The following is a 19,768-nucleotide window of genomic DNA, read 5'->3' as shown; positions in this document are numbered from 1 at the left end:
CGTTGATGACATTATTGCGGTCTCCAATCCCAATATGCACAGGCCAGTGTAGATACTTTGATTTCTGCCTAGTCAAGCACTGAATATGTATTGCCAATGTAAAACCTGTTTCTTCAGCCCAGACTCTCTGAATGTTACCTATACTATACAATGTATTAGAATTTTAACAGATGCCACCTAAAGACTGCTGTCTAGTTACATTAAGTAAACTCCTTTAGCTCCTTGTGCACCTGAAACTGTGTGACCGTCTTTATACAAATCTATACAACAACTAAACAATGTCAACCATATATACACACGCATCAACTCCACGCCGTCAACACCTCGCAAATCCAGAGGCTCTCACTACTATGAAGGTGTATGGATAGCAGTGCCTCTCTTACACCATATCCAGATACGCCCCAAAACATAATTTTATTGAAATGATTTGGCAACCGCAAATAAATGAAAAGGCTTCTTCATAATTTCATAACTGAGCTCGAGGAACAGGGTTTGAGTGGGCTGGGTCCTTCCGAGTCTCAGACCTGGTAGCAATTAAGAACAGATTGATGGACCTATATTCATGTCCTTAATTCTAATAACAAAAACCGTGATATATTTCTGAACAATGAATGTAACAAAATGCTAAGGAAATTCGAGTTGGCGATAAGTTCCTGTGCATATTTTACATGTTGTACTTAATCATGCATTTGCTAAGAGTGTTAGCTGTTTCCAGAATGTTGTGTACCTGTATTTTTTTTTACGTAGCATATTACTCTTGTACAGTGCATACTTTGAACTCAGTCACCTCCAGCCACGTTTCAGAGTTCTGAAGGTAAGGCTGAAACCAGGAACAGTTTCTCACATTGCCTCCCCGTGGACGAGAACAGTCATCCAATACTTGACCTCTCTACAGAGCAGTGTTCACATATTCCAGTTCCAATTATGATTCTGTGTGTATGTGTGTCAAAGAGGTAGACAGTTGTCAAAATATTGTCAAGGCAATGGCATGTTGTGTGTTTGGGAGATGATGAAATAAAGGAGATGCGCTGTAGGGCATGCATAGTAGACTGAAAAGAGGGTGCTGAAAAGGAAAGAGAGGATGTGCAAGATACGCAGATGGACGAGATGTGGAGGGAAAAAAGGATGTACATGTCTAACAGAGTGAACATAACAAAAATGATTGAGAAATTCTGAAGACAACTATCCTTCCAAAGGCATCAGTAATGTTTAATTCACAGTCTCACAATTTCAAAGCTGAAACATTTTCAATACTAATTATTTACAACAAAAGAAGTGTTGTTACTCGTTTATTTATCTTAAACTGCTAACTATCACCGACAAAGTCAATAGTCTTGGCAGGTTTTAGGTGTAGGTCAGTTGTGTTACATAGCTGATGCAATAAAAGAAAGCTCAGAGGGGACCCAAAATACCGATCGGGAAGCACACTATGGAAATCACAGAAAACGTATTTACATGTTTAAACCATGACAGTTTTAGAGACCCCCCCCCACCCCTTTTCATACCATTTAAAACCCTGTCAAAGCCGCCTATGTCAGTCCACATTTCGGTCCTTCTACTTTTTCAGGAAATCTAAACAAGAAGTCTCTAACACCAGGCGTTTGAGCAAAGCTCTTCTTACTGAAGTTCAAAAAATCGGAAAAATGTAATCCCTTGTTTCTAAAAATAGAAAGGCAAGAGTGAGCATAGTTCCACTCATCCGAAGCAACTATACGTACGTAAATTCCAGGCCTGTATCATTCTCTAAAAAACCCTATTACGACATGCGCTTTCTCTGCCAAAGGCATCCATACAGATGGTACAACTAATCACAGCAGGGAACCGCTTCGGTTCAGTGTTTAACTCCCCTACCCCCCCCCACTACGCGACACGAGTGTTTCTTATTTACAACATGAATGTTCAAATGGTATATCTGCTAAATAAACTAAAAGATTCACCCACCGGGTCATCACATACATCCACAACCCGAAGCTCCATATATTTGAATCGCATCCCCAATACAACAGCACTCCTCTTTTTTGCCAACTCGTCACCAACACATACCCTTCGATTCCCTTGTTTATCTCCTCTCCCAGGGGTTGCTTACCATCCTCCCCCTCGGAATACCAATGCACCAACGCGTATTCTATTATACACCACCTCGACTTTCAATATCAAGCATCTCACCTCGTTACACAGCTTCCAAATCCGAAGCCGCTGCCTGCCTGTACACATGTGCGCCTCGATGACCCGGAACTGGAAAAAAACAAGTAAACATAAAAGAGGGCTATGCTAACAACGCCTACAGTAACTTGGCAGCCATCTTACCATTGAGAAAGTCAGTAGTTGGTCGGGTTAAGAGAATCTTAGAACGTGTTTATAGCGCCACAGAACTGTATAATGGATTTTAATAATTATGTGATGAGTTTCAATTTATAATACAGATGTAACCCATGAGTGGTTTAAAATGTTAATATTATGACTCGGTCATGCATGATTTAGGGCCAAACTGCTCTATGACTATTCATCCAGACTCGCCCTATTCCTATTTACCAGTACCACGCAAAAATTGGATTGGCCATGCACTTCTTTTAAGGGGCGTATGGATGCCCCAAGACAATATAAGGGGGGGTCTAATCAGTCCAAAGCCTATGACTAACTGATATATGGAAGACTAAGGAGCACGTTCGGTATGGGGGCCCGTATTTTTGCGTTACGCCGCTGCTTCTTTCCGTGGCAAGGAAGAAGGTACTCCAGTCTCTCGTTTCCGCGACTGCAGGGCTTTGATTCTTGTCCTTCGTTTATGTTTACTCTTTATGAACGTTGTCAGTATAGTCCCTCTTTTATGTTTATACTGTCATACCTGGCGGGAGATTTTGGAATTAGGGATGTTTTACGGCCGCTGCCGGACTCGAGAGGAGCTGCCGGTGAGATCTCGCTAGGACACAGGGGGTGGAGGCTGTGTCTCTGGGGATCAAAAGTAGTATCTGAGGGCAAACGCCAAGGGACCAAAACTTGGCGCATTTTGTGTGACAGGAAAGAAAATAAATATGTCAGTCAAGTTTTTCCGGCAGTCGGTGTGATAATCGTGTTTGTTGTGATCTCTAGCCGGGTGAAAAGTGACAAGACACTTGTCAGTGTCCATTTACGTGCACGACACTCGTTTTTTTGGTATAAATACGGAGACGAGAGACGTAGAAGTAATAGGTGATGTGATCATCCGAGATAATGTTATATATTTTATTGACGTTATAAGAATGGAAGGTTGAATTTGGGAGAGTCAGCAAACATTTGCGATCTTCCCTTTGTCGTCACAGTTCCAGAGTAGTAGTCTACTCCGTGAACTATCTTACTAGCGATATTTGCAGGTGAAGACTCTCATTACACTTATGGAGAAGCACAGTTATTTATTATTTTATGTATTTATATGATTTTATATAGCGTTAATGTAGTGATGTATTAGATAGATGCTAAATGGTTTTCCACTTTGGACTTGTCGTCTGCTTACCACCAGGTTAGGTTGGACTATCATAGCAGACATCTTACAATGTTTTGTACACCATGGGGTTGTTTTCGTTTCAAATGTATGCCATTTGGTTTGGGATCGGCGGCTGCTGTCTTTCAAAGGTTGATGGCGCAGTTATTCAGACATTTGCCTAATGTTACATTCTTTCAGGATGATGTTTTAGTTATGGGAAGTAGCAAGAAACATCATGATAAGGAATTGAGGAATGTTTTGAACATCTTACAAGAAAAAGGTTTGACCGCAGAGAGCAGTAAATGTAGATTTGCACAGAGAAAAGTAACGTATTTAGGACATGAGATTGATCATGAAGGCATAAGACCTAAAAAAAAGTTGGTGGAAGCTATTAAGAATGCCCCATGCCCCACATCTAAAGATGATTTGAGATCCTTTTTAGGTCTAGCCGAATTTTATTTGAAATTTGTAGAACATTTTTCAGCTAAAACCTACCAAATGAGACTGTTACTAAAAAACTAAGTGAAATTTGAATGGAATGTAAGTTGTCAGAAGGCTTTTCATGAAATTAAGAATGCAATTGTGAGTGCTCCAATGTTGCATGGGCACGATCCAAAAGCTTGTTCTATTATCACTACGGATGCGAGTGGTAAGGGCCTTGGTAGTGTATTAAGACAGAGTGACAATGTGGGTAAAGAACATGTGGTTGCATTTGCATCCCGTTCTTTGTCTCCCACAGAGGAAAAATACTCTGTAATAGAGAGAGAAACTTTGGCATGTGTATGGGCATTAGAACACTTTTGGAAATTTGTTTGGGGGCAAAAATGCATCATACGGACTGACCATAAGCCCCTTACTAAATTGTTAACTACGGAAGGTTTATGTAGAGCATCTGCGAGAATAGCTAGACTATCTATGAGACTACAAGATTTCTTATATGAAGTGCAGTATGTTCCTGGGGTAAAAATGTTTACAGCAGATTTTTTAAGTAGAATGTCCTTACCTTTAAGAGAGCTGGATCAACATCCATGGAATGACTGGTGTGTAGCTGGTGTGTTTGATGAGAATACTTTAAGCTCATTGTAAAAAGAAGAATGGATCATGGAGTATGAGAAAGACTGTAGGAAGTTGGCTCTGTATGTGCTATTTCAAAGTAAGGAATAGCATGCACAGAGTCCAAGGGTTCCCCTTAGAGGTAAAATAGTGGTAAAAAGAGATAATACTAATGCTCTATTTTGTGGTAGTGTGGTCGAGCAGTAGGCTTATCCAAGGAGTAGTGTTAAGCATTTGTTGTACATACACATAGACAATACATGAGGTACACACACTCAGAGACAAATCCAGCCAATAGGTTTTGTTATAGAAAAATATCTTTTCTTAGTTTATTTTAAGAACCACAGGTTCAAATTTAACATGTAATATCTTGTTTGAAAGGTATTGCAGGTAAGTACATTAGGAACTTTGAATCATTTCAATTGCATGTATACTTTTCAAGTTATTCACAAATAGCTACTTTAAAAGTGGACACAGTGCAATTTTCACAGTTCCTGGGGGAGGTAAGTTTTTGTTAGTTTTACCAGGTAAGTAAGACACTTACAGGGTTCAGTTCTTGGTCCAAGGTAGCCCACCGTTGGGGGTTCAGAGCAACCCCAAAGTTACCACACCAGCAGCTCAGGGCCGGTCAGGTGCAGAGTTCAAAGCGGTGCCCAAAACGCATAGGCTAGAATGGAGAGAAGGGGGGTGCCCCGGTTCCGGTCTGCTTGCAGGTAAGTACCCGCGTCTTCGGAGGGCAGACCAGGGGGGTTTTGTAGGGCACCGGGGGGGACACAAGCCCACACAGAAATTTCACCCTCAGCGGCGCGGGGGCGGCCGGGTGCAGTGTTAGAACAAGTGTCTGGTTCGCAATGTAAGTCAATGAGAGATCACGGGATCTCTTCAGCGCTGCAGGCAGGCAAGGTGGGGCTTCCTCGGGGAAACCTCCACTTGGGCAAGGGAGAGGGACTCCTGGGGGTCACTTCTGCAGTGAAAGTCCGGTCCTTCAGGTCCTGGGGGCTGCGGGTGCAGGGTCTTTTCCAGGCGTCGGGACTTAGGTTTCAGAGAGTCGCGGTCCAGGGGAAGCCTCGGGATTCCCTCTGCAGGCGGCGCTGTGGGGGCTCAGGGGGGACAGGTTTTGGTACTCACAGTCGTAGAGTAGTCCGGGGGTCCTCCCTGAGGTGTTGGTTCTCCACCAGCCGAGTCGGGGTCGCCGGGTGCAGTGTTGCAAGTCTCACGCTTCTTGCGGGGAGTTGCAGGGTTCTTTAAAGCTGCTTCTTGAAACAAAGTTGCAGTCTTTTTGGAGCAGGTCCGCTGTCCTCGGGAGTTTCTTGTCGTCGTCGAAGCAGGGCAGTCCTCAGAGGATTCAGAGGTCGCTGGTCCCTTTGGAAGGCGTCGCTGGAGCAGAGTTCTTTGGAAGGTAGGAGACAGGCCGGTGAGTTTCTGGAGCCAAGGCAGTTGTTGTCTTCTGGTCTTCCTCTGCAGGGGTTTTCAGCTGGGCAGTCCTTCTTCTTGTTGTTGCAGGAATCTATTTTTCTAGGTTCAGGGGAGCCCTTAAATACTAAATTTAAGGGTGTGTTTAGGTCTGGGGGGTTAGTAGCCAATGGCTACTAGCCCTGAGGGTGGGTACACCCTCTTTGTGCCTCCTCCCAAGGGGAGGGGGTCACATCCCTAATCCTATTGGGGGAATCCTCCTTCTTCAAGATGGAGGATTTCTAAAAGTCAGAGGCACCTCAGCTCAGGACACCTTAGGGGCTGTCCTGACTGGCCAGTGACTCCTCCTTGTTTTTCTCATTATCTCTCCTGGACTTGCCGCCAAAAGTGGGGGCTGGGTCCAGGAGGCGGGCATCTCCACTAGCTGGAGTGCCCTGGGGCATTGTAACACGAAGCTTGAGCCTTTGAAGCTCACTGCTAGGTGTTACAGTTCCTGCAGGGGGGAGGTGTGAAGCACCTCCACCCAGAGCAGGCTTTGTTTCTGTCCTCAGAGAGCACAAAGGCTCTCACCGCATGAGGTCAGACACTCGTCTCTCAGTAGCAGGCTGGCACAGACCAGTCAGTCCTGCACTGAACAATTGGGTAAAATGCAGGGGGTATCTCTAAGATGCCCTCTGTGTGCATTTTTTAATAAATCCAACACTGGCATCAGTGTGGGTTTATTATTCTGAGAAGTTTGATACTAAACTTCCCAGTATTCAGTGTAGCCATTATGGAGCTGTGGAGTTCGTTTTTGACAGACTCCCAGCCCATATACTCTTATGGCTACCCTGCACTTACAATGTCTAAGGTTTTGCTTAGACACTGTAGGGGCATAGTGCTCATGCACATATGCCCTCACCTGTGGTATAGTGCACCCTGCCTTAGGGCTGTAAGGCCTACTAGAGGGGTGACTTACCTATGCCACAGGCAGTGGGAGGTTGGCATGGCACCCTGAGGGGAGTGCCATGTCGACTTAGTCATTTTCTCCCCATCAGCACACACAAGCTGGCAAGCAGTGTGTCTGTGCTGAGTGAGGGGTCCCTAGGGTGGCATAAGACATGCTGCAGCCCTTAGAGACCTTCCCTGGCATCAGGGCCCTTGGTACCAGGGGTACCAGTTACAAGGGACTTACCTAGGTGCCAGGGTTGTGCCAATTGTGGAAACAATGGTACATTTTAGGTGAAAGAACACTGGTGCTGGGGCCTGGTTAGCAGGGTCCCAGCACACTTCTCAGTCAAGTCAGCATCAGTATCAGGCAAAAAGTGGGGGGTAACTGCAACAGGGAGCCATTTCTTTACACAAGCCCCCCCCAGCCCACAGGCCAGGAGACTCAGCCAAAGCTGGGAGAGTCTTCCTAGTCTGTCAGGCGAGGAAGAGTAGAGGAAATAGGCTGGTTTGTTGCAGGACCTACTCTGCCTTACATCCTCCTGTTCAGGTCATTCCCTCTGGGGAACTGACCCACTTCCACAGTGATAGGACCTAGTCTGAACTGCCTCTTGTCTGTGCTTTTTATGTCTTCACCCATTCTCTCTATTTTGGGGTTAGAGGTATCCACCTCTGCTAATCTTATCTTAGCCAGGGTCACCCCTAGCTTACCCAAAGAGGTTACCCAGAGCTGGAGTAACCCCACCATGACCAACAGGGTCAGGGGGCTTAACTTGCTATTTGGCATGGGGTCAGACCACCATGCCAAGGATAGTGCAGCCATAAAGGCTAACACCCAGCAGAGGCCACTGACAGCTGTCAGTGCCCAGAACCACACCTTTAGCTCTTCACCTACAAGGGAAGGGGCTAAGTTACAGGCTTCTTTGGGTTCAGGGGGCCTGTCTGCTGTATTAGAGTGGGGGGTTACCACATCTTGTAGTAAACACCCTTCTTCCACTCTTTCTTCTGTTAGCTGAGGATCCACCCACTCAGGCTTAACAGTTGCCTGACTAGCCAGGACTTCTTGTGGGTCAGGTTGGACTTTATCAGAGCCACTTTTGGAGTTCTCCTCTACTGGAGCAGAATCTCCTTGGCTTGCTGGAACCTTGGCTAAAGGTTGTCCACCTTTCCTACTCTGTTTCCTTTTCTTTTTCTTCTGGGGCCTACTTGCATTTACTGCGGAGGCAGGCACTCCAGAATCCTTGGGAGAGGACTGGCACTGGACCAGTTCCTCTCTTGGGCTCTGACTAACCTCTGGGTAGTCATTTCCAAGGAGACAATCAAGGGGGAGGTCTGTACTGACTACCACCCTTCTCCAGCTAAAAGTCCCACCCACTTCTATGGGCACAAAAGCCACAGGCCTATCAGTGACCCTGTCTGGGCTAACTCTTACTCTGGCCATCTCACCTGGGATGTACTGGTTTGAGAACACCAGCCTGTCATGCACAATAGTGTGACTGGCGCAAGTGTCTCTCAGGGCAGTGGCTGGGATTCCATTCACCAGTAGGTGGTGGAAGTGTCTACTTCCCTCTGGAATCTCCAACTCACCTGTTGGGCCCTTTTTCCAGTTGAAGGCTATGAAGACCTCCTCATCTGAGGAGTCATCCCCAATGGCTACACTGGTCACCCCTGGGATTTTGCTAGGGAGTTTGTTTTTGGGACAAGAAGTGTCCTTGGTGTGGTGCCCTGTCTGTTTACAGTTATGGCACCATGCCTTAGTGGCATCCCAGCTCTTACCCTGGTACCCACCTTTGTTTTGGGTTGTGTCTCTGGGCCCACCCACCTGGTCTGGTTTTTGGGGGCCTACAGGGGACTCTTTTTCTTTGTTTCTAGTGTCACCCACTTTCTCCTGGGGAGGCTTTGTAACCCCTTTCTTTTGGTCACCCCCAGTGGAAGTTTTGGTTACCCTAGTCTTGACCCAGAGGTCTGCCTTCTTTCCCAATTCTTGGGGAGAAATTGGACCTAGGTCTACCAGATACTGATGCAACTTTTCATTGAAGCAGTTACTTAAAATGTGTTCTTTCATAAACAAATTATAAAGCCCAACATAGTCATGCACTTCATTTCCAGTTACCCAACCATCCAGTGTTTTCACTGAGTAGTCTACAAAATCAACCCAGGTCTGGCTCGAGGATTTTTGAGCCCCCCTGAATCTAATTCTATACTCCTCAGTGGAGAATCCAAAGCCCTCAATCAGGGTACCCTTCATGAGGTCATAGGATTCTGCATCTTTTCCAGAGAGTGTGAGGAGTCTATCCCTACACTTTCCAGTGAACATTTCCCAAAGGAGAGCACCCCAGTGAGATTTGTTCACTTTTCTGGTTTCACAAGCCCTCTCAAAAGCTGTGAACCATTTGGTGATATCATCACCATCTTCATATTTAGTTACAATCCCTTTGGGGATTTTCAACATGTCAGGAGAATCTCTGACCCTAGTTATGTTGCTGCCACCATTGATGGGTCCTAGGCCCATCTCTTGTCTTTCCCTTTCTATGGCTAGGATCTGTCTTTCCAAAGCCAATCTTTTGGCCATCCTGGCTAACTGGATGTCCTCTTCACTGGAGTTATCCTCAGTGATTTCAGAGGTGTTGGTCTCTCCTGTGAGGGAACCAGCATCTCTGACTATTATTTTTGGAGTCAGGGCTTGAGAAGCCCTGTTCTCCCTAGATAGGACTGGTGGGGGGGAATCACCCTCCAAGTCACTATCATCTTCATCTGTGTTGCCATCCACAGAGGGGTTGGCTCTGTCATACTCTGCCAACAGCTCCTGGAGCTGTAGTTTGGTAGGTTTGGAGCCCATTGCTATTTTCTTTAGTTTACAGAGTGACCTTAGCTCTCTCATCTGTAGATGGAGGTAAGGTGTGGTGTCGAGTTCCACCACATTCACATCTGTATTAGACATTATGCTTCTAAAAGTTGGAATACTTTTTAAGAAACTAAAACTAGTTCTAGAATCTAATTCAAACTTTTAACAAACTTTTAAATTCTAAAAGAAATGCTAACAGGGACTAACACAAGGCCCTAGCAGGACTTTTAAGAATTTAGAAAACTTTTCAAATTGCAAAAATCAATTTCTAATGACAATTTTGGAATTTGTCGTGTGATCAGGTATTGGCTGAGTAGTCCAGCAAATGCAAAGTCTTGTACCCCACCGCTGATCCACCAATGTAGGAAGTTGGCTCTGTATGTGCTATTTCAAAGTAAGGAATAGCATGCACAGAGTCCAAGGGTTCCCCTTAGAGGTAAAATAGTGGTAAAAAGAGATAATACTAATGCTCTATTTTGTGGTAGTGTGGTCGAGCAGTAGGCTTATCCAAGGAGTAGTGTTAAGCATTTGTTGTACATACACATAGACAATAAATGAGGTACACACACTCAGAGACAAATCCAGCCAATAGGTTTTGTTATAGAAAAATATATTTTCTTAGTTTATTTTAAGAACCACAGGTTCAAATTTAACATGTAATATCTTGTTTGAAAGGTATTGCAGGTAAGTACATTAGGAACTTTGAATCATTTCAATTGCATGTATACTTTTCAAGTTATTCACAAATAGCTACTTTAAAAGTGGACACAGTGCAATTTTCACAGTTCCTGGGGGAGGTAAGTTTTTGTTAGTTTTACCAGGTAAGTAAGACACTTACAGGGTTCAGTTCTTGGTCCAAGGTAGCCCACCGTTGGGGGTTCAGAGCAACCCCAAAGTTACCACACCAGCAGCTCAGGGCCGGTCAGGTGCAGAGTTCAAAGCGGTGCCCAAAACGCATAGGCTAGAATGGAGAGAAGGGGGGTGCCCCGGTCTGCTTGCAGGTAAGTACCCGCGTCTTCGGAGGGCAGACCAGGGGGGTTTTGTAGGGCACCGGGGGGGACACAAGCCCACACAGAAATTTCACCCTCAGCGGCGCGGGGGCGGCCGGGTGCAGTGTTAGAACAAGCGTCGGGTTCGCAATGTAAGTCAATGAGAGATCACGGGATCTCTTCAGCGCTGCAGGCAGGCAAGGGGGGGCTTCCTCGGGGAAACCTCCACTTGGGCAAGGGAGAGGGACTCCTGGGGGTCACTTCTGCAGTGAAAGTCCGGTCCTTCAGGTCCTGGGGGCTGCGGGTGCAGGGTCTTTTCCAGGCGTCGGGACTTAGGTTTCAGAGAGTCGCGGTCAGGGGAAGCCTCGGGATTCCCTCTGCAGGCGGCGCTGTGGGGGCTCAGGGGGGACAGGTTTTGGTACTCACAGTCGTAGAGTAGTCCGGGGGTCCTCCCTGAGGTGTTGGTTCTCCACCAGCCGAGTCGGGGTCGCCGGGTGCAGTGTTGCAAGTCTCACGCTTCTTGCGGGGAGTTGCAGGGTTCTTTAAAGCTGCTTCTTGAAACAAAGTTGCAGTCTTTTTGGAGCAGGTCCGCTGTCCTCAGGAGTTTCTTGTCGTCGTCGAAGCAGGGCAGTCCTCAGAGGATTCAGAGGTCGCTGGTCCCTTTGGAAGGCGTCGCTGGAGCAGAGTTCTTTGGAAGGTAGGAGACAGGCCGGTGAGTTTCTGGAGCCAAGGCAGTTGTTGTCTTCTGGTCTTCCTCTGCAGGGGTTTTCAGCTGGGCAGTCCTTCTTCTTGTTGTTGCAGGAATCTATTTTTCTAGGTTCAGGGGAGCCCTTAAATACTAAATTTAAGGGCGTGTTTAGGTCTGGGGGGTTAGTAGCCAATGGCTACTAGCCCTGAGGGTGGGTACACCCTCTTTGTGCCTCCTCCCAAGGGGAGGGGGTCACATCCCTAATCCTATTGGGGGAATCCTCCTTCTTCAAGATGGAGGATTTCTAAAAGTCAGAGGCACCTCAGCTCAGGACACCTTAGGGGCTGTCCTGACTGGCCAGTGACTCCTCCTTGTTTTTCTCATTATCTCTCCTGGACTTGCCGCCAAAAGTGGGGGCTGGGTCCAGGAGGCGGGCATCTCCACTAGCTGGAGTGCCCTGGGGCATTGTAACACGAAGCTTGAGCCTTTGAAGCTCACTGCTAGGTGTTACAGTTCCTGCAGGGGGGAGGTGTGAAGCACCTCCACCCAGAGCAGGCTTTGTTTCTGTCCTCAGAGAGCACAAAGGCTCTCACCGCATGAGGTCAGACACTCGTCTCTCAGTAGCAGGCTGGCACAGACCAGTCAGTCCTGCACTGAACAATTGGGTAAAATGCAGGGGGTATCTCTAAGATGCCCTCTGTGTGCATTTTTTAATAAATCCAACACTGGCATCAGTGTGGGTTTATTATTCTGAGAAGTTTGATACTAAACTTCCCAGTATTCAGTGTAGCCATTATGGAGCTGTGGAGTTCGTTTTTGACAGACTCCCAGCCCATATACTCTTATGGCTACCCTGCACTTACAATGTCTAAGGTTTTGCTTAGACACTGTAGGGGCATAGTGCTCATGCACATATGCCCTCACCTGTGGTATAGTGCACCCTGCCTTAGGGCTGTAAGGCCTACTAGAGGGGTGACTTACCTATGCCACAGGCAGTGGGAGGTTGGCATGGCACCCTGAGGGGAGTGCCATGTCGACTTAGTCATTTTCTCCCCATCAGCACACACAAGCTGGCAAGCAGTGTGTCTGTGCTGAGTGAGGGGTCCCTAGGGTGGCATAAGACATGCTGCAGCCCTTGGAGACCTTCCCTGGCATCAGGGCCCTTGGTACTAGGGGTACCAGTTACAAGGGACTTACCTAGGTGCCAGGGTTGTGCCAATTGTGGAAACAATGGTACATTTTAGGTGAAAGAACACTGGTGCTGGGGCCTGGTTAGCAGGGTCCCAGCACACTTCTCAGTCAAGTCAGCATCAGTATCAGGCAAAAAGTGGGGGGTAACTGCAACAGGGAGCCATTTCTTTACAAAGACGAAGTGTTGAAAGAAGTTAAAAACAAAGTGATGTTCGGCTGGTATAATGACAAGAAAGTCAAAAGCAGTGATATGTTAAGAGCATTTTGGGAAGTTGTCAAATGCACATATTTGCAGATACTTACAAATGCATTTACAAGGGAGTTTTTGACACGGAGAGCCGGAGTGAAAAAATCAATGACCAAAGGTCTGTTTATTTTTGCTGCAGCAAAGAGGACAGGTTTACCACTGGCATCCCAGGCCCGAAGTAAAGTGTGCTGGCATGAAGCGTTTAACAGTGATATTTATACTTATACATCAAAGGATACATAAAGTGTGTAAATAATGATATACGTCATACAGATATTTTAAGGAGTTAATCAGTTTTCCACACACCGGTTCCATTCCCAGCTTTGTCCTTGCCTCCCCTCTGCAGCTGCCTGACTCCCCACATTCTTGAGACCCTTCAAAGGATTACGTGGTTCAAAGGTATAGATATCAGCCTTTCCCTCCCCAAAATACAACAGCCGAGGTCGGTTAGTTATTTTGAACACATGATTATAATGAGTAACGTGCCCTGGTTAGGGAAAGAAACCAGCTGCAAGCCTGTGGTGTGGAACCAGGCTTATTTTACTTTAAACAAATATACATAAGATAACATATGTGATAGACAGTGCGTTCAGAGAGGAAAAAGCTCAAACTTACACGTGTTAAAGAAACGAATCAATTCAAAATGGATTCTAACAATCGACCCTTTTTTTTTTTAATTTTTTTTTTTTCTTCTGAACATAATCAACGTTTGAATAGTTCTAAATTTCCTCATATATGTTGAATTTTACTCCTGCTTCCTTCAAATTTGCATTCATGGGGACATAAACAACCGATGGGTATGAGCAACCAGTATCGGTAGTGAGGATAGTGGGGTCAATAGCCATTAGGGAATTTATCTCTTCTCTCTGCATCATAGCTCGATTGGTTTCTAGTATTTTCACTGGCGGAAGTTTACACAATTTCAAACAGGAACAGAAAGCAGGTAAGCACTGTACTAACAAACAACTTAATATAATAGCTATTATTATAAAAAGTATGTCTTTAAACAACCAGCCCCACCCCCCAAACCAAGACCATAACCATGATAAACTCAAATTGCCTCCTTCATATTGGCCCCCCTTTTCAAATACCTGTACTGCTTCTTTTATTTTCCCAATATCCAATTCTATTTCTGATGACTTGTTGACAAAATAGCAGCACTTTTGCTGGTACTGATGTTGGATTAAAACACATACTCCTCCTTGTTGTACTGTAATCAAGTCTAGGGCAAGCCGATTTTGTATCGCCAATTGGGCTGCAGAGTTTATCTCTATCTGTACACTTCCTATGGCCTCCCTGGTGGCATTAAATGCAATGGCTAATTCAGCTGACATATTCATCATTGCCAGTTGTAAGTCGAAAATTCCAAATCCTGGAATAAGAACATGTAGTACTTGAAATACCCAGTTCTTTCGCTCCTCCAATATGGGTGTCCCTCGTTTGTACCTATGTGCAAAACTCCCCATGTTAAGGGGCTGGGAAGATGATATATTTGATATCACAGTAATGTTGGGTGCCAAATATGCCAGTGAACATATCCCTTCCCAGTTTAGAGGTAGTACTTTATATGCAGTTCTTCCACATACGAAGTAAATGCCTCCCTGGATTTGCGAATTTATAATACTGTATTTTATGCGGGGCAAACCCACACCCTCCGGGGTGTCATGTTCAGAATTATTGCAATACTTGTAATCCTCCCAAATTGTATTTAACAATGATACATTTGCCCAGGGTGCAACATATGAACATCTAGCCGTCCAGAGGGGGCCAAGGAAAACCCGGGATAATATTACAGGTGAATTTTTTCCATTTCTATCTTGTTCTCTGGAGGGATCATATAACAATCCTTCTGGATCTACCAGAATCTCAGTTTCTCCCACAGTCAGGTTCCAATAATTTACAGTGTAATTTTGCTGAGTCCCATTAATTAACGCTGTCCAATTTCTGTCTATTTTCTCCTCTCCTTCAAGATCCCAATTCCCTGTTTTGATATCAAATAACAAAGTGTAAACACATTGTTCAGGAGGGATCTTTCCCATGTATTTTGCCTCTGGGTTTTGCCCATAAAAATAGGTACCAAAACATATGGGAAACATTTTAAGTGTGGCATTCTCTCCAGGCATCGGGGAGAGCTTGTATTCTGCCTGGGTATTAGGGAGCACCGCACACCTAGGGTACCACTGATATTCTTGTTGGTCACATCTCCAAGTGGTATTTGGTACAAGACACACTTCCCCTCTTTCATATTCGCTTGGTGATACTGGTACTTCATAAAGGCCTATAGGATCCTCAGGGTGTCTAGACAAGTGCCGGCAAATCCAGCAGTCAGTGAGACTTAATGTCTCAGCTAATTTTCCATGAACCTTTATCAATGGATGTAAGGTAGGATTTTGCAACAATGATGCAACACCACTGGACATTATACATATTAACATAAGGGTCACTAGGTACTTCATTGTTGTTTTGTAGAAATAGTTATAAGGCCACTCTTCCCTATTCTCTAGAGGGATATTTGTCCTGCCAAATGGATATATTTTCATAATTTTATTGTGTTCTCCTCCTTGGTCCTACAACCTTTCTATGGTACCGTTTTACTCGTCTCAACCGCCTATGTGTGTTCAAAAATATACCCACACAATTACCAAATATGTAAATGCAAAATATTGATATCACTATACTAATAATCATATACGTATAGATACAGATGAGTGAATTTTCCTTCAATGTTCACACCCACTAGGGTTCAGCACCGTCGTGCTTTCCACTCTAGCAGTTAGGCTGCACTGGTTGGTCCATGAACAAGTTTTTCAAATACAGGACAATAGATGTTGGCTTGATCCTAGGTCCCTTATCTTCTCCTTTTCGAGTTTTAACTCCTGGTGAGTCTCAACTCCCAGTGAGTAAGTCGCGATACTTCAAAGTTCGTCTTCAGTATAGTTTGTCAGTTTCGTTCAGTGTCTCAGCAAAATGAGGGCGGAGGCCAGCAATTTCAACCAGATCAGTGATGTGCTTGGGTATTAAACAGAAAAAGGCACCTTTTTTTTTTTTTTACCGCTGGGACTACAAACCGCACCAACCCTAATGACTGGCGGCTTCCGTAGAACTGGTACTTGGTTTTTCTCGCCAGTCACAGAACTGTTAACTCCATTTACCCAATGCTCTTAGCACAGATAATAGCGTTGCACAAGCTGCATCCCACTATGCTTGTGTTCTCTTTGAGACAGTTGTTCTGACCAATGTTCTGGTGTTGTTGCACAGGCTAGTCACCCGTGTTCATGTTCATGCTGAAATTTTAGTCATCACAGTCATTTACAACCTCGTCGCCCAAAGTGTGCGTAACAACAGTGAGGATAGCTCGTTTTAATGCTGGTACATCAATGGCATCGGAAATGCCGGTGGCGGTGAAAGCGGGGAACTGTATTTCATGAAGGCAAGCGTGCCGTATTCTGCTGAGCAAAGGATTCCTTGGCCATTCAGAAGAGACCTGAGTTTGCAATTCCAAGCTAGGAGCTATCAGGGTGATGTAAATGTAGCTTTTCGTAGGGGTCACCACCTTACGCACCTTCAAAATTCTGTTCATTTGGGTGGGCGAGGACGCAGGTTGTATCGATGAGTTTGTTGATCTTCAAACAGCAACTCTTCGTCACTGGGCTGCTGTGTCACCTCAGGAGCAGAAGTAGCACTTGAAACCTGTGGAGGTGTTTCCTGTCTCCCTACTTCTCTGTAATCAGGAGACAATGGTAATTCTGCTGTTAGAGTACTTTGTAGTGGAATTGGTGCACGCTTACAATGGCTAGCATGTATCCAGTTTTTCCTTCTTCCACTTTCACCGCTGTCTGTGTTGCAAGCAGTACCTGGGCTGGCCCCCGCCACCTGGGCTGAAGACTGTTGGTTCTTTGAAGATTCTTTGTCATAAGCCAATCCCCTGGCTTAAAAGGGTGACCAGGGCCTTCAAGAGGAGTCAGTAGGCTGGCCTTGACCTGTTGGTGGATCAAACGCAAATCTTTAGTCAGTTGTTTACAGTAATCTACAAACAAAGGATATTGCACTTCAGAAAGCTTCTTTGGTCGTGGTACCCCCCAGATATTAGCTGGCCTCCCCATGACAACTTCATAGGGGGATAATCGTGACTTGCTACTGGCAGTCATCCTGATGGACATTAATGCTAGGGGCAAAGCATCTGGCCATTTTAAGTTGGTCTCAGCACAAATCTTAGCTATTTTTCTCTTCAAGGTGTAATTATACCTTTCTACAAGGCCCGCTGATTGTGGGTGATTTGCAGCATGAAATCGATGTTTGATGTTAAGGGCGTTACAGACCTTCTCCATTACCTCATTAGCAAAATGACTGCCATTGTCACTCCAGACTAATCGTGGCATTGCGTATCTAGGAAAATATTCTTTTAGTAATATTTTGGCGGTAGAGAGGGCACCATTGTCTTTTAATGGGTAGGCCTCTATCCATTTTGAAAACATGCATACTACCACTAGCACGTATTTCAGTTTGTTACATGGTTCCATGTGGATAAAATCCATCTGTATAGCTTCAAAGGGGAGATCAGGAGGGGCAAAATGGCCAGGGGGCATAGGGGTCCCTTTTCCTGCATTGTGTACTGCACACACCATACAACTTTTAACCAGGTTATTAGCAGCTTTGGATATCAGAGGATTACTCCAAACGTGGTCCAAAGTTGTCTTGATGCCTTGGGCACTGATGTGTGCAGGACTGTGGGCCATAGTAACCATAGCGTGTACATAACAATTAGGTAACATCCATCTTCTTCTGTCTGTGTCATCTGTGTAACAATCCTCACTGTCTAGTCTACCGTTCTTCTCCCACTGCTCCCTTTCCTCTGCTGTTGCTTCTGCTTGAATATCTCTCACACACTGCATGGTATTTTCTAATACTTCGTTCTGGGGCTCTCCCTTGATGCTACTCTCAACGTATGCATTGTCAAATGGTGCTTGTGCTGTTGCTTTCGCTGTAGCATCTGCAAAAGCATTTCCTCGTCCTATATCATCAGTAATTTTTTTGTGGGCACTACACTTAATGATTGCGACTTGACGGGGCAGGCTGAGAGCATTCAAAAGTGTCACAATCAAGTTGCCATGCTGAATGGTAGTGCCATGTGACGTGATAAAGCCTCTATTCGCCCAGAGTCGCCCAAAATTATGAGCTACTCCAAACGCATATTGGCTATCAGTGTAGATATTAACACTAAGATGTTCACTTATTTCACAAGCTCTGGTGAGGGCAATTAATTCTGCAGCCTGTGCCGAATTTTGCGGGATTCTATGAGATTCAACCACTGTTTTTACTGTGGTGACGGCATAGGCTGCAGTGGTCGTACCATCTGGTAACTTGAAGCAAGACCCATCTACAAACAGCTCTCCCTGTGGGTCAGATAGGGGAGTGTCTGTTAAGTCTACCCGTCCCTTGGTTTCTTCCTCAGTGGCAAAAATGCAATTATGATCAAATTCCACATTGTCCTGAGGGAGGGGTAGTAACGTAGCTGGGTTCAAGACATTGCACCGCTTCAAAGTAATATTTGGACTGAACAATGTTAATTCGTAACCCGTTAGACGAGCACTGGTGAGGTGCTGCGTCTGTGTCTTGTTTAACAAAATATCAACTGCATGAGGAACCATCACAGTGAGCGGATTGCCACCAACAAACCCTTCACTTTGTTTCACCGCAGCTGCTGCAGAAGCCACTCCTCTAAGACAAGTAGGCAAAGCTTGCGCCACAGTGTCCAAGGTGGAAGAGAAGTATGCACAAGGGCGTTGTCTCCCACCTTGATCCTGTGTCAAAACAGACAATGTACAGCCATGCTTTTCATGCACAAATAAAACAAATGGTTTGCTGTAATCCGGATTACCCAATACAGGAGCAGAGCACATCGCCTTTTTTAAATCTTGAAAAGCCTCCTCACATTTGTCAGTCCAAGGTACAGGAGAGGGCACATCTGAAAGTGTCAGAGCAGTCAATGGTTTTGCTATAAGTGAAAAATTTGGAATCCACTGTCTGCAAAAGGATGTAAATCCCAAAAATGCTCGGACTTCAGAAGGGGTGCGTGGTGCAGTCATTGTATGAACCAGTTTAATTCTGTCTGGATGTAATCTCCTTCCCTCCTTAGAGAGGAGGTGTCCTAGATAGGTGACCTCCTCTCTACAATACTGCAATTTTGGGAGGGACACCTTATGGCCCAGAGGTGCTAAATGATGTAATAATGCAACAGTATCAGTCTTACATTGTGTCATGGAATCTGAGGCAATTAAAATATCATCAATGTACTGCAACAATGCAGAGCCTGAAGGTGGATTGAATTGGTCTAGTTGACGTTTAAGACATTGACTATATATACTCGGGGACTCCACAAACCCTTGAGGAACTCTGGTCATCGCGAATGATCTACCAAAAATCGCAAAGCTAAACAAATATTGAGATTCTTCGGCAAATGGAATGCTAAAGAAAGCATTCTTCAAATCGATTACGGTGAAAAAACACGCAGAGGGTGGAATCATGGTGAAAAGACTATTCATGTCTGGGACCACGGGAAACTGGGGAATTACTATTTTATTTATTTCTCGGAGATCAATAACTAATCGATATACTGTGTTATCAGTAACTGATTGCTCACCATCTAATCTATTAGCATCATTTTGTTTCTTTACAACAGGAAGGATTGGACTGTTACATGGGCTGCTCACTATAGGGACCATTCTGATCTACAGGAATACTTACTCGCCCCTGGCCCTGTCTGTGGCTGTCCTAATAATTGTAGGATTCAGAAAAGGAATCATCAGCATAATATTGTCGTTCAAATGCATTGTCAAAAATATTAGTGTTACGCGGGACCTGATTCTCATTCTGCGAATTCTGATCAGTTCTACCTCTTCCTCGTCCTCGTGCATTACCTGCCGCGTTCCCTCTATGAAGTGACATACTTTGTCTTCCT

General features: G+C 45.1%; 2 protein-coding genes across 5 annotated transcripts in view; one reads left to right on the top strand and one right to left on the bottom strand.

The window, feature by feature from the left end:
- Positions 1-2,235, bottom strand: part of UTP4 (UTP4 small subunit processome component) — a 200,902-nt gene extending 198,667 nt beyond the window's left edge. Inside the window, exon 1 of one of the 4 annotated variants that reach the window (XM_069218642.1) lies at positions 2,167-2,235. The gene's annotated coding sequence lies outside the window, so the exon portion shown is untranslated. Of the gene's footprint in view, positions 1-2,043 lie in introns of all 4 variants that reach the window. The other 3 variants (XM_069218643.1, XM_069218641.1, XM_069218644.1) reach the window with 3 other exon arrangements.
- A 601-nt stretch (positions 2,236-2,836) lies between these two features.
- Positions 2,837-19,768, top strand: part of CHTF8 (chromosome transmission fidelity factor 8) — a 92,282-nt gene continuing 75,350 nt past the window's right edge. The window contains exon 1 of the mRNA XM_069218646.1: positions 2,837-2,906. The gene's annotated coding sequence lies outside the window, so the exon portion shown is untranslated. The remainder of the gene's footprint in view (positions 2,907-19,768) is intronic.

The sequence above is a fragment of the Pleurodeles waltl genome, chromosome 12 (assembly GCF_031143425.1).
Source record: "Pleurodeles waltl isolate 20211129_DDA chromosome 12, aPleWal1.hap1.20221129, whole genome shotgun sequence".
NCBI classification, from domain to species: domain Eukaryota; kingdom Metazoa; phylum Chordata; class Amphibia; order Caudata; family Salamandridae; genus Pleurodeles; species Pleurodeles waltl.
The sequence above is the reverse complement of the archived record's forward strand: the minus strand, read 5'-3'. Positions and strand labels throughout refer to the sequence as shown.